Below are 12,232 nucleotides of genomic sequence, written 5' to 3' on the forward strand. Positions count from 1 at the left end.
TCATGTGATGATGTGAAAAATCAAAAAAACTTTTTTTTGTTCTTTTTTTTTGTATAATTGCCCTTTGTAGTTGCCCACTGTTGTTTGGTTAGAGGGTTTTCTGTAGTGCAGTAATTGCACATCTGATGATTATGTATTCCATATAGAGTGATTCACATTGTGGCCACCAATTGAATGGGAAGAGTAAAAGGCCAACACTTCGTATTATTCAGAACTCCATTAAATGATGACAGAAATACATTCTACAGACCCTGTTGAGTACACCCGATAATACTTTTACTCCGGCACCTAGAACCATTTTTGCTCTATAAGCCAAAATGTATTTATATGACCTTGGAACATGTTTTAAAACCCACATTTAATGCAAATTTTACTTTAATATGAAAAAAATATGAATCATTGTTAATTTTTAGACAATTATTTTTCATATATCATTAATAAATACAGGTTGTTGACTCTTTTATACTATTACGTGGTAGACTTTTATTTAGAACATTTCAGAAATTCCCGTTACCCGGAAGTATTCTTTAGTGTTGCTGATGAGACGCTGATCATGTGGTGAGTTCGCAAATCAAATACCCAATTGTGGTGCCAACCTGAAAGCAAAAATCAAGTAAGTTCACCTTTATTTATTGTAGTTTAAATTAGTTTGTAGTAAAGTGTTGAGTTACATTACATACTGTAGCCACCTCAGTCGTTATTTAAAATAATTCTGGTGACTTTACAGCAATAGCTAGCTAGCTAAAGTAGCTAATTACACGTCTCGTAGTCACATCATGAGATTTGTAAATGAAAGAGGAATATAATAATACAAATCTAAGGGGAAAACTCCCTTAGATTCGTATTATTATATTCCTCTTTCATCTTGTAACGGCATTCCTCCTCCTCTTCTGAGGAACACAATAAACGTGAAACGAACGAAACCGAAACAGTACCATGTGGCAACAAACACTCACACGGAAACAAACACCCACAACTCAACAGTGAAACCCAGGCTACCTAAGTATGATTCTCAATCAGAGACAACTAACCACACCTGCCTCTGATTGAGAAACATACTGGGCTGAACTCAAAACCCCAACATAGAAAAACACACATAGACTGCCCACCCCAACTCACGCCCTGACCATACTGTAATGACCTGACTAGATCATAAATGAACAATTGTCCAGACAGAGGCTTGAGTTTGCGAATTGACGGTTTATTAAACCAACTTTACACAGGCTACTGTTTGGGCCGTAGCACACGCCAAATAGATGACAGATAACCCACAAGCCAATCGTGACCTTCTCTTGTGAAGCCCAGACGTAAGAGAGAGAGAACAAAGGCTGAACCTGGTCTTAACTTCCAATGCTCCACCCCCCTGCCCAACCCCTCCACGCCACTCCGCCAACCACCAGGATGCCCGGCATCAGAACATTCCAGGCATTCCCGTGATTGGCAGATAGCAGGTTGATTGACATGTCGGACCCCGCGAACACCGGGTACTGGTCAGTACAACACAACCACCTCCTAGCCTAACACATAACACACAGCTGTCTGTGCGGGTCGCTACACAGCCCCCCCGCCACAAAGTCCCTCGTCCCCGAGGGAACAAACAAAGTCTCTGAAGCGACCCGGAGGTCTCCTTTGCCTGCGTGGCCGTGATGGTCGCAGAGTGCCCCTCTGGGAACTAGGGGATGAAGGCAGGGATATGGGTGACAAGGAAGCGGGAACGGGTAATACAGTCCGTGGCTCTGGGGAACCCCGCGGTGACACAGGGGGAGACAGGGGAGTGGGCTGTCTGGAGCCTTGTCTGCGGCACCTGAGGGTGGGTGCCTGGAGAATGTCATTGCCAGAGAGGGGAATTGTGGGGTTCCTGGGGTTTGGGGAGAAGAGGCCCCTCTGTATGGGGCTAACCTGTCCCGGTGCAGTGCCACCTTTCTCCCCCTGGGAGGAAGCTGCACCCGGTACACAACCTCCCCTACCCTCTCCAGGACACTGCAGGGTCCCACCCAGTGACTGTCCAACTTGGGGCATCTGCCTTTTTTCCTTAGGGGGCTGTAGACCCAGACCAGCTCCCCAGCCACAAAGTGCCTTCCCGGGTGTGCACGTCATAGTTCCTTTCTGCCTCACACCTGCATTCACCAGCTGCTCTCTGGCGAAGGTGTGGGCTGTCTCAGGCGGTCCTGGAGTCTCCGGGCATACTCCGGCCCCGGAGGAACATGAGGGCTATCCAGGGGCCGACCAACGCCATCTCCGCAGGGTGCGGATCTCTCTCCCCAGCATGAGGAGGGCAGGCGTGCAGGAAGTGGAGTCTTGGACAGCGGAGCGGCATGCCATGAGGACCATAGGCAGGTGCTTGTCCCAGTCACGCTGGTGTTTGGAAGAGACGATGGCCAGCTGCTGTCCAAGCGTTTTGTTGAAGCGCTCCACAAGGCCATCACTTTGAGGATGGAGAGGAGTAGTGCGGGTCTTGTGCATACCCAGCCTCTCACACATGGTGGCGAACACACGGGACTCAAAGTTTCTGCCTTGGTCGCTGTGGATGGACTCTGCAGCTCCAAACCTGCTGAACATCCCCGCTGTCAGGGCGTCGACGATGGTCTCTGCCTCCTGGTCAGGCAGAGCATAGGCCTCGGGCCATTTTGTGAAATAGTCCATGGCCGTGAGCACCCAGCGGTTTCCACTGTCTGTGGTGGGGAACGGCCCAACTACATCCACTCCCACCCTCTCCATGGGAGCCCCCACTGGGAACTGTTGGAGCTGAGCATGAGAGCGGCCTGGGGGGCCCTTTCTCGCTGTGCAGTTGTCACAGCGGCGACAAAAGTCCTCCACATCCCTCTTGTGCTGCCCCCAGTAGAAGCCCTGACGGAGACGGCGCAGTGTTTTTGTGACCCCAAAGTGTCCAGTGTCCAGTCCCCCATGAGTACTCTGGAGCACAGCCTCCCTCAATGCTTTTGGGACCACCACCTGCCACCTCTCCTCTCCCGTAGCTGACTCCTTCCATGCCCGCTGTAGCACGCCATCAGCCAGCCGCAGTCTCTCAAACTTCGACCACAACCCTTTGGTCGCGAGTGAGAGCGCTGTCACCTCTTCCCATGGTGGCCTCACCTGCGCCTCTACCCACTGTAGCACTGGCTGTAGGTCTGTGTCCCGTCCCTGCTGCTGCCGCCATTCAGCCACGTCGACAGTCTGCAGCTCACAGCAGACAGGCCCGCTCGCCCGACACACTGTGGCACAGACACCCTCCTCTGCCCGCAGCTCTCTCTCCCGTCCCTCTCTCCGTTCACAGTGGCGGCAGCCGTCTGCAGTACAGGGCCGACGGGACATGGCTTCGGCGTTGGAGTGGCGTGCCCCTGCCCTGTGCACCACCGTGAAGTCATACGGCTGAAGCTCCTCCAACCAGCGTGCCACCTGCCCCTCTGGCTCTCTGAAAGACATGAGCCACTGGAGAGCAGAGTGGTCAGTCCTTACAGTAAAGGGCAGACCACCCAGGTAGTACTTGAAGTGTTTGACGGAAGCCACAACAGCCAAGAGCTCCAGCCGGGTGACACAGTAGCGGCGCTCATGTTTGTCAAATGTTTTGCTGAAGTACGCCACCACTCTCTCCCCCTCTGGCCCCACCTGGGCCAGCACCCCACCCATGCCCACATTGCTCGCGTCTGTGTCCAGGATAAAGGGCAAGGTGAGGTCAGGGGGGGCGAGCACGGGGGCCTCGATCAGTGCACGTTTGAGGGTGTTGAACGCCTCCTCACACTCCACTGTCCAAGTGAAAGCCTTGTCCTTCGGCAGCAGGCGGTTCAGTGGAGCAGCAACGCTTGAGAAGCCCCGTACAAACCTCCTGTAGTACGAGGCCAGGCCCAGGAAACTCTTCAGCTGACGCTGGTCGGTGGGGGTGGGCCAGTCTCTGACAGCCCCTACCTTATCCTCCATGGTGCTGATCCCCTCCTTCCCCACTCGGTGGCCCAAGAAGGACACCTCTCTCCTCATGAAGTGGCACTTCTCGGGATGGAGCTTCAGACCTGCGGCAGCCACCCTCTCCAGCACACGCCGTAGCGCCCCCAGGGCTGACTGGAAGGAGCTGCCATGGGCCAGGATGTCATTGAGGTATACCAGACACTGCTGTCGGGGGATGCCATCCAGCACCCTGTCCATCAAACGCTCAAAAGTAGCTGGAGCGTTGCACAGGCCAAAGCACAGGACCTTGAACTGCCAGTGTCCTCTGTTAGTGGAGAACGCAGTTTTGGCTCTGGCCTCTGGGGAGAGGGGCACCTGCCAGTAGCCACTGCGGAGGTCTAGTGAGGAGAACCAGGAGGACCCCTAACCAGGTCAGCGACTCATCGATACGTGGTATGGGGTATGAGTCCTTCCTGGTTACCTCATTCAGCCGCCTGTAGTCCGCACAGAACCTCAGCTTGCCCCCTTCTTCGGAACCATGACGACTGGCGCCGCCCAGGGGCTGTCTGAGGGCTCAATGAAGTCTGCCCGCTGCATCTCCAACACAGCCTTGTCTGCCGCCTCCTGGCGTGCCAGCGGGATACGGCGGGGACGCATCTTGATGGGTCGAGCATCACCTGTGTCGATCTCATGCTGCACCAGATAAGTCTGACCCACCTCTTCCTCACTCAACGCAAAGCTGTCTCTGAATTCAAACAGCAACTGCCACAACCGTTCCTGCTGCTCGGGGTCAAGACCAACACAGTTCCTCCCCCATATCTCCCTCACTGCAGACAGTGTCCTCTCCTCTCCCATCTGGGGTAGCTGGGCTGGGGGTGCGGCCCGGGCTCACAGAGGGCTGTGTCATGGAGGTAGCTGGGGAATGTAACACACCGCCGTAGGTGACAGGGGGACTGGGGAAAAGTCACACACAGCTGTGGGGAGGGGCGCAGCCATGAGTCTCTGCTGCTTTAACTGTTGGAGTAAAGGGTTTGTTGGGTTGAGTGAATGTGACATTAGGGGGGCCATGGTGACTTCCGTCCCTCCCTGGAAGCTCAGTGTGCCTCTATTTAGGTCTAACTGGCAGCCTGTGCTCCTAAGAAAGTCCAACCCCAGGATACAAGGGTCCTGCACAGCCGCCACCCACACAGGATGACGCACAGTCCTGCCCCTACTGTCAGAGTCATTATTCCCTTCCCTTTCATGGGTGCCAGCTCACCTGTGACTGTGCGGAGCTGCACAGTTGTAGGCTCACACTGAGTCCAACCTGGCACAATATCTGGCCTCACCAGGGTTACTGTGGACCCAGTGTCCACCAGGGCGGAGCAGGGCACCCCCTCCACAGTGACAGGGACATGACAAAGTCCCCAACACGGGTCCGGCCCACCACAACAACAGGCTCCATCCGCTTGCCCTCGTCTGCTTCTGGGGAAGTGGGCCTTGCTTCCCCGTCTGTGCCGGTGGGCTCCTCCTGAAGATGATGGTGGTTGGGATAGAAAGCCAGGGGTCCACACTACCCGGTCTATGCGGACCCGAGCCGTTTCCCTGAGCTCTGGGGGACATGGGGCAATCTCGGCGCAGATGGCCTGGCTGGCCACAACCCCAGCAGACCCTGGGACCAGGGCGTGTGTTTCGTTCCGCCTGTAGCGACACAGCACGAATGAGTTTTGTCATTTCGGCCACCCAAGCATGCTTTTCCGGCTCCGGGCTGCTCTGCCCCCCAGCTCGCACAGAGGGTGTGTCTCCCTGCACCCCCACCAAAGCCCCAGCTGAAGCCCCAGTCCACACCAGCTCCCTCTCCAAAGCCATCTCCAAGGATGTCTGCAATGACTCAGGATGAGCCAGCTGGGTCTGTATGCGCAGCTCCGTAGGAGAGAGCGCCTGTATGAACTGGTCCCGTGCTAGCTCGCTCTGCACGGAGGGGGGCATGTGAGCATATGCCCGCCGAGAGAGGCTCTCAATGTCATTAGCTAGCACCCGTAGAGGCTCTCCAGGCTGCCTGCGTCTATTACTCAGTTCGGAGCGCAGTAGCCCGGGCTGTACACACTGTCCATAGCGCCTCCTCAGTGCTCCCACTAAAGCACCATAATCATGCCTGTCCTCGGGGCTAATCAATATCAAACAGGCCAGAGCTTCATCCGTGAGGCATAAAGCCAACTGCAGTGCCCTTTCTTCATCCGACAACCCCCTAAAATGAGCTAACAGTTCAAACTGAGCATGAAAAGCTTCCCAATCCGCCTTACCGGAATACTTCGGGGTCTTAACAGATACGGACGCAGCCGGGAACTGGGCGCCGCCATGTTTGTTTACATCCTGAGCCCCAGATTCCTCGTCACGCCACGTCGCGTCACCACTCCCGGTCCGCCCACCAGAATCCGCGCGAAATACAGTCGACGAAGCACTCATGCCCGCTTCAGCCGCCATCGCTCTAACGTCCTCCCTCAAGCGGCCTCTGCGCTCCGACGCCCTGGCGATCTCCTCAGACAGAGCCCCGACGTCCATTCACACGCACCTCCTTGGCCATAATCGTCCCCTACCTCCACCTTCACTTTCGGATTCCCTCGAAGCATTTTCAATCCCGTTCTCACCTACGGTAGCTAGCCACATAAGTCAGCTAGCTAGCTGGCTAACTTGTATCACCGTTTTACTTCTGACACCAATGTAATGACCTGACTAGATCATAAATGAACAATTGTCCAGACAGAGGCTTGAGTTTGCGGGTGACGGTTTATTAAACCAACTTTACACAGGCTACTGTTTGGGCCGTAGCACACGCCAAATAGATGACAGATAACCCACAAGCCAATCGTGACCTTCTCTTGTGAAGCCCAGACGTAAGAGAGAGAGAACAAAGGCTGAACCTGGTCTTAACTTCCAATGCTCCACCCCCCTGCCCAACCCCCCTCCACACCACTCCGCCAACCACCAGGATGCCCGGCATCAGAACATTCCAGGCATTCCCGTGATTGGCAGATAGCAGGTTGATTGACATGTCGGACCCCGCGAACACCGGGTACTGGTCAGTACAACACAACCACCTCCTAGCCTAACACATAACACACAGCTGTCTGTGCGGGTCGCTACAATACTAAATAAAGACAAAATAAAGGAAATAAAGGTCAGAGCGTGGCACATCTCCCCATTTAGAGTTTATCGTTTAGCACAGAAATGCCCTTGTCAAGATGATGTGTGCATTTCCTAACAGACCTGCTAACTTTATTTGTTGTTCATTTTAAGGTTGGAACCAACATGCAGTACCTCCAGCAGGCAGAGAGGCAAGAACCATTCATCCACCAGCTCAGGGACAAGCTACACTATTCTCAGTCCTGTTAGGCTGGACAATAGAACGAGTCAAAATTCACCCAAGGCTGAAAAACGTCTTAAGAATGTTGGCTGAGCTGGAACACTCGCGCGAGCTCATAGCAAATGAATGAAATTGCATTTTTATTTTGTTGTTTACATTTTAACTATAAACAACGTGAGCAGGTCTCATTGCCAACAATAGCGAATCAGGCATTGTGACGTTGAACAAGCTGGGAAGCTAGGAATAGAATGTTCGGAAGGCGAGTTGGTGCCACAGTGCTCAATAGAACAAATAGGAGCTGGCAGGTTGAAAAATGCCCTAAAATAAGGCCAGTTTTCTCGTGATTACATTAAAACGACAGCAGATAGCTGGGAAATATGGTCATATTATGAAACTGAGCACCACAGCAAATGCAATGAACTAGTTTTTATCCTGAAAAAAAAAACGATGATAAAAATGTCATGTGTCCAGCCTAGTCCTGTGTAATATTTAATTCATTGCTGGACTTTTTGAAATTGTATGTACTTGTAATGTTTTAGAAATATACAAATAAAAGGAAATGTATGTTTTAAACAGAAATAGAGATCTCTGACACATGCGAGAAGTACCTTATTTAGGGCTCCCGAGTGGCACAGCGGTCTAAGGCACTGCATCTCAGTGCTAGACGTGTCACTACACACACTCTGGTTTGAATACAGGCTGTATCACAACCAGCCATGATTGGGAGTCCCATAGGGCGGGACACAATTGGCCCAGCGTCATCCGGGTTTGTAAATAAGAATTTGTTCTTAAGTTAACTGATTTGCCTAGTTAAATAAAGGTTACATTTAAAAATGTAATTTTTTTGTTTTAGTAGTTGGGGATAATTTCCTAAGGGTTAAACATTTGTGTTTACATCACCAAAGGTGTCTGACTTTATAGTAAGTCATATGATACAATGCATTTATGTACGTGTTATAAATGACTGAAGGGGCCTGACTTTAAAGTAAGTGCAGCGCCATGCAATATAGAGACTTTATGGATGTGTTATGAATTACTGAAGGTGCCTCCCTTCCAACCAAGTATTATAGGACACTACATAAAGTGTCAATAAATAGGTTCATAAGGTTCTTAACATTCTACTGATTTATGAAGGTTCTCTCATGATCCATAGGTTACTGTACGGTGTGAGAGGTTTTTGTTGTTTTTGTTGTGTGCATGTTTGTGTACTGCTTCCAGAAGAAAGCCACTTTCAATTTCGGTAGGTTGGGGGCTTTCATCGAGGTAACTGTTTCTTGGTGTAACGTCATCCCCAGGCTATTGCACACACAGCACATATAAGCCTGGGATAGCTACCATTCAAAGTTGGCCTTAGTGGGAGTGACCATAGAATTCTATAGGAGTGACCTTACTGAGTGAAGTATATGTCATTGTCACTAGTTAACAGTCAGAAAGTCATAACTATGGCTAAACCCTACCCATTTCCACAATTTATCTTCTGAAAATTACATTTTAAACCTAACCCTAACTAATGAAGGTCAAATTTATGTAATGTGACTAACATGACTTTACTTTAGAGCGTATTCCAATCCTTCGACCCAACATGTGACCCTTTACAAAGCACATGGTTATATTATATCCAACATAGTTGGTTATGTCACATTTGACAATGATGATTATGACACACAGTTATGACACATTTATGAACCTTTTATAAAGCATGACATGCGTTTGAAGATACTAACACATTTATGTAGTGCTTATGAAGCCTTTATAAGCTAAATGTAATTTAAAGCTAGACTGGAATGTTGCAAAAATATGACCAATGGCTCATTCGAGAGAAGACAACCTACCGCATTATGACATCGGCCAGTATTCAAATCTGACTTGTATGATAGACGTTTTCGCAATATAAAAGTCGTATTCCTGTTAACTACCAGTGTAGTGAACAGCTTTATAAATATGCTAAGTCATACTGGCCAGAATTTCTGCCTGCTTGAACGTTAATAACTCAGATAGAAAATCACAGAGAAGCACAAAAAACAACACTCAAAATGGGTGAATCTTTCCTTTAAATTCTATAGAAATACAGTCATTCATAGAGAATAGTATATCAAACAGGGCATGTCTAGGCAATGTGACATGGCTAGCTAGTGAGCAGTGTGCATTAGTGACGGTCGCCGATGTGTTCAGAGGGTACCTGGTTCGTGCCCAGGTTTGGGCAAGGACATGGGGGGAAGCAACACTGCTTCACATGGTCAAACTGACATTCTTAAATAATGAATGTAGTTTGGTTGGCTGGTACAGCACATCAGAAGAATACACATTAAAGCTAAAATCTGCAGTTGAAACTATTAAACAACTGAAGGATCGGCATAGAGCAGGTTTTCCCCACATTTTCTAACAGTCCATTTATATTTTCCAATGGGGCTATACATTTAGGTGAGGGTTTTTTCTCACCTGAGTAGCCTCGTTTCACTGCCAAAAATAAAATTCAACTATCTAGTGTTCAGCGAAATAACAACACAATGTCAAACACAGGTAGCCTAGAGTCAAAAAAATAACGTTGTCGTAGAAGAATCAGAATAAGTTGGGTAACATAGATAAGATGTTTTATTTTCATAATATGCTTGTGAGATACTTATCATTTAGAATGTATTTTGTTGTACTATAGTGTTGGCCGTTTGCAGTTATATGTTCTCTGTCAGGGTTCAGTTACTTGAGCCACAGAAAGGGGAGAGGTCAAGCTTGTCTTCATATGTAAACATATCTTTTAAACCATGTGAAGGGGAACCAATTATCTCTTGGCTTCACAATGTCTTCACAGTCACTCCCTACTTTTCCCATCGGGGAGAGGAGGATGGCAGTGTCTGGAACCATTCTATGTTCCCTCTGGGATTGCCCTTATCTTGACCTAGAGAGTCACTCTCCTCTCTGTGATCTTGTCCAGGAGGGGGTGTATTTGATATATGCCATTGGGTGAGGTAATGGTGTTGGTCCTGAGTGGTACCAAGAGCGAGATAAGAACATAGTTTAGGAGACAAAGCTGAACGATAATGTATAGCCAATGCTGTCTGGCTATGTGTGTCTTTGCTATAAAGGATCTCAGTTGCAATGTGTAAGAACTATCAGAGAATTCATTTATAGACACTGAATTGATCTGAGAGTCACAGGGTTGTGATGGAGCTCATATAATTAAAGCAGGTGGACTTTATGATAACTCTGACTTGTGTGTGGTTTGCTCTCATGATTTGGTAATACAGGAAATTTCCACTACAACGTCCAATCACATTGACAGTTACCCTCTCGCGGGAAACCTTCACTCTTGCGGAGACATTTAGAAACGAAACATGACAATTTGAAAAATAAGCCACAGGAGTTTTTTGAGCGTGAATAAAGACTTTTGAGTAGTAAGACATGTATTAAAGCAACAAATACAATTAATAAGAAGGGGCTAGAAGAGTCTTATATGGTGATCTACCGAGTGGCTAGGACAGGCAAGACCCATACTATTGTGGAGGACTTAATTGTTCCTGCTGACACGCATATGGCTGGGACAATACTGGGGGAAAAGGCCAAAAAAAAAACGATACAGACAATGCCTTCATCAAACAACACTGTTTCACAATGCATCAGTGACATGGCAGGAGATGTTTTGAAACAATTACTGCTTCGCATACAAGCCAGTGAATTCTATGCGTCATAGCTGGATGAGTCAACAGATGGCGGGCCTGGCACATGTCCGTTACGTTTATGGGGGGGTCAATTAAGGAAGACATCCTCTTCTGCTAACTAATGGAAACCAGGACAACATGAGAGGATGTTTTTAAAGTACTGGACAGCTAGGTGACATCAAATGGACTTTGGTGGTCAAGATGTGTTGGTATCTGTACTGATGGCGCAAAATGCCATGACAGGGAGACTTAGTGGAGTGGTAAAGCATGTGCAAGCAGTTGCTCCCGACCCCCCCTAGGGTACACTGCAGCATCCACCGAGATGTTCTTGCTGCCAGGTGAACGCCTGACAGCTTGAAAGACGTCTTGCACACTACAGTGAAAATGGTTAACTTTGTTAAAGCAAGGCCCCTGAACCCTCATGTATTTTCTACATTATGCAATGATATGGGCAGTGACCATGTAACGCTTTAACAACATACAGAAGTGCGCTGGTTATCAAGGGACAAAGTATTGATACGTTTTTTTGAATTGAGAGACGAGATTAAAGTTTTATTTACTGACCATAATTTTCGCGTGTCTGACCGCTTGCATAATAACTCAAGCTTACGGACTGTGTCAAATGTGATGTTGCGAAGCACCTGAGTGAGCTGGGTGCGCAATTATGCAGGTACTTTCCTGAAACGGACGACACAAACAACTGGATTCGTTATCCCTCTCATGCCCTGCCTCTATCCTCTTACCAATATCTGAACAAGAGAGCCTCATCGAAATTGCAACAAGCGGTTCTGTGAAAATTAAATCATAAGCCACTGCAAGATTTCTGGATAGGGCTGCGCTCAGAGTATCCTGCCTTGGCAAATCACACTGTTAAGACACTGATGCCCTTTGCAACCACGTACCTATGTGAGAGTGGATTCTCGGCCCTCACTAGCATGAAAACTAAATACAGGCACAGACTGTGCTTGGAAATAATTTAAGACTGAGACTCTCCAATACATCCCAACATTGCAGAGTTATGTGCATCCTTTCAAGCACACCCTTCTCATTAACCTGTGGTGAGTTAGTCACCATTTTCAACAAACAAATAAGGTTTTATATATAAGATGGTTAAATAAAGAGCAAAATTATTGATTGTTATTATATTATTATTTGTGCCCTGGTCCTATAAGAGCTCTTTGTCACTTCCCACGAGCTGGGTTGTGAAAAAAATTCACACTCATTGTTATGTTTAATAAATGTATTGTATAGCGCTGTCACAACTCCACACAGTTGTCGCTGACTAGTTGTATATTTCCCACTGAGCAAACAATTTATGTACTTACATAATCCATAAAATTCATTTTGATCAGGTTTT

This window comes from Oncorhynchus keta, chromosome 1 (genome assembly GCF_023373465.1).
Source record: "Oncorhynchus keta strain PuntledgeMale-10-30-2019 chromosome 1, Oket_V2, whole genome shotgun sequence".
NCBI lineage: Eukaryota > Metazoa > Chordata > Actinopteri > Salmoniformes > Salmonidae > Oncorhynchus > Oncorhynchus keta.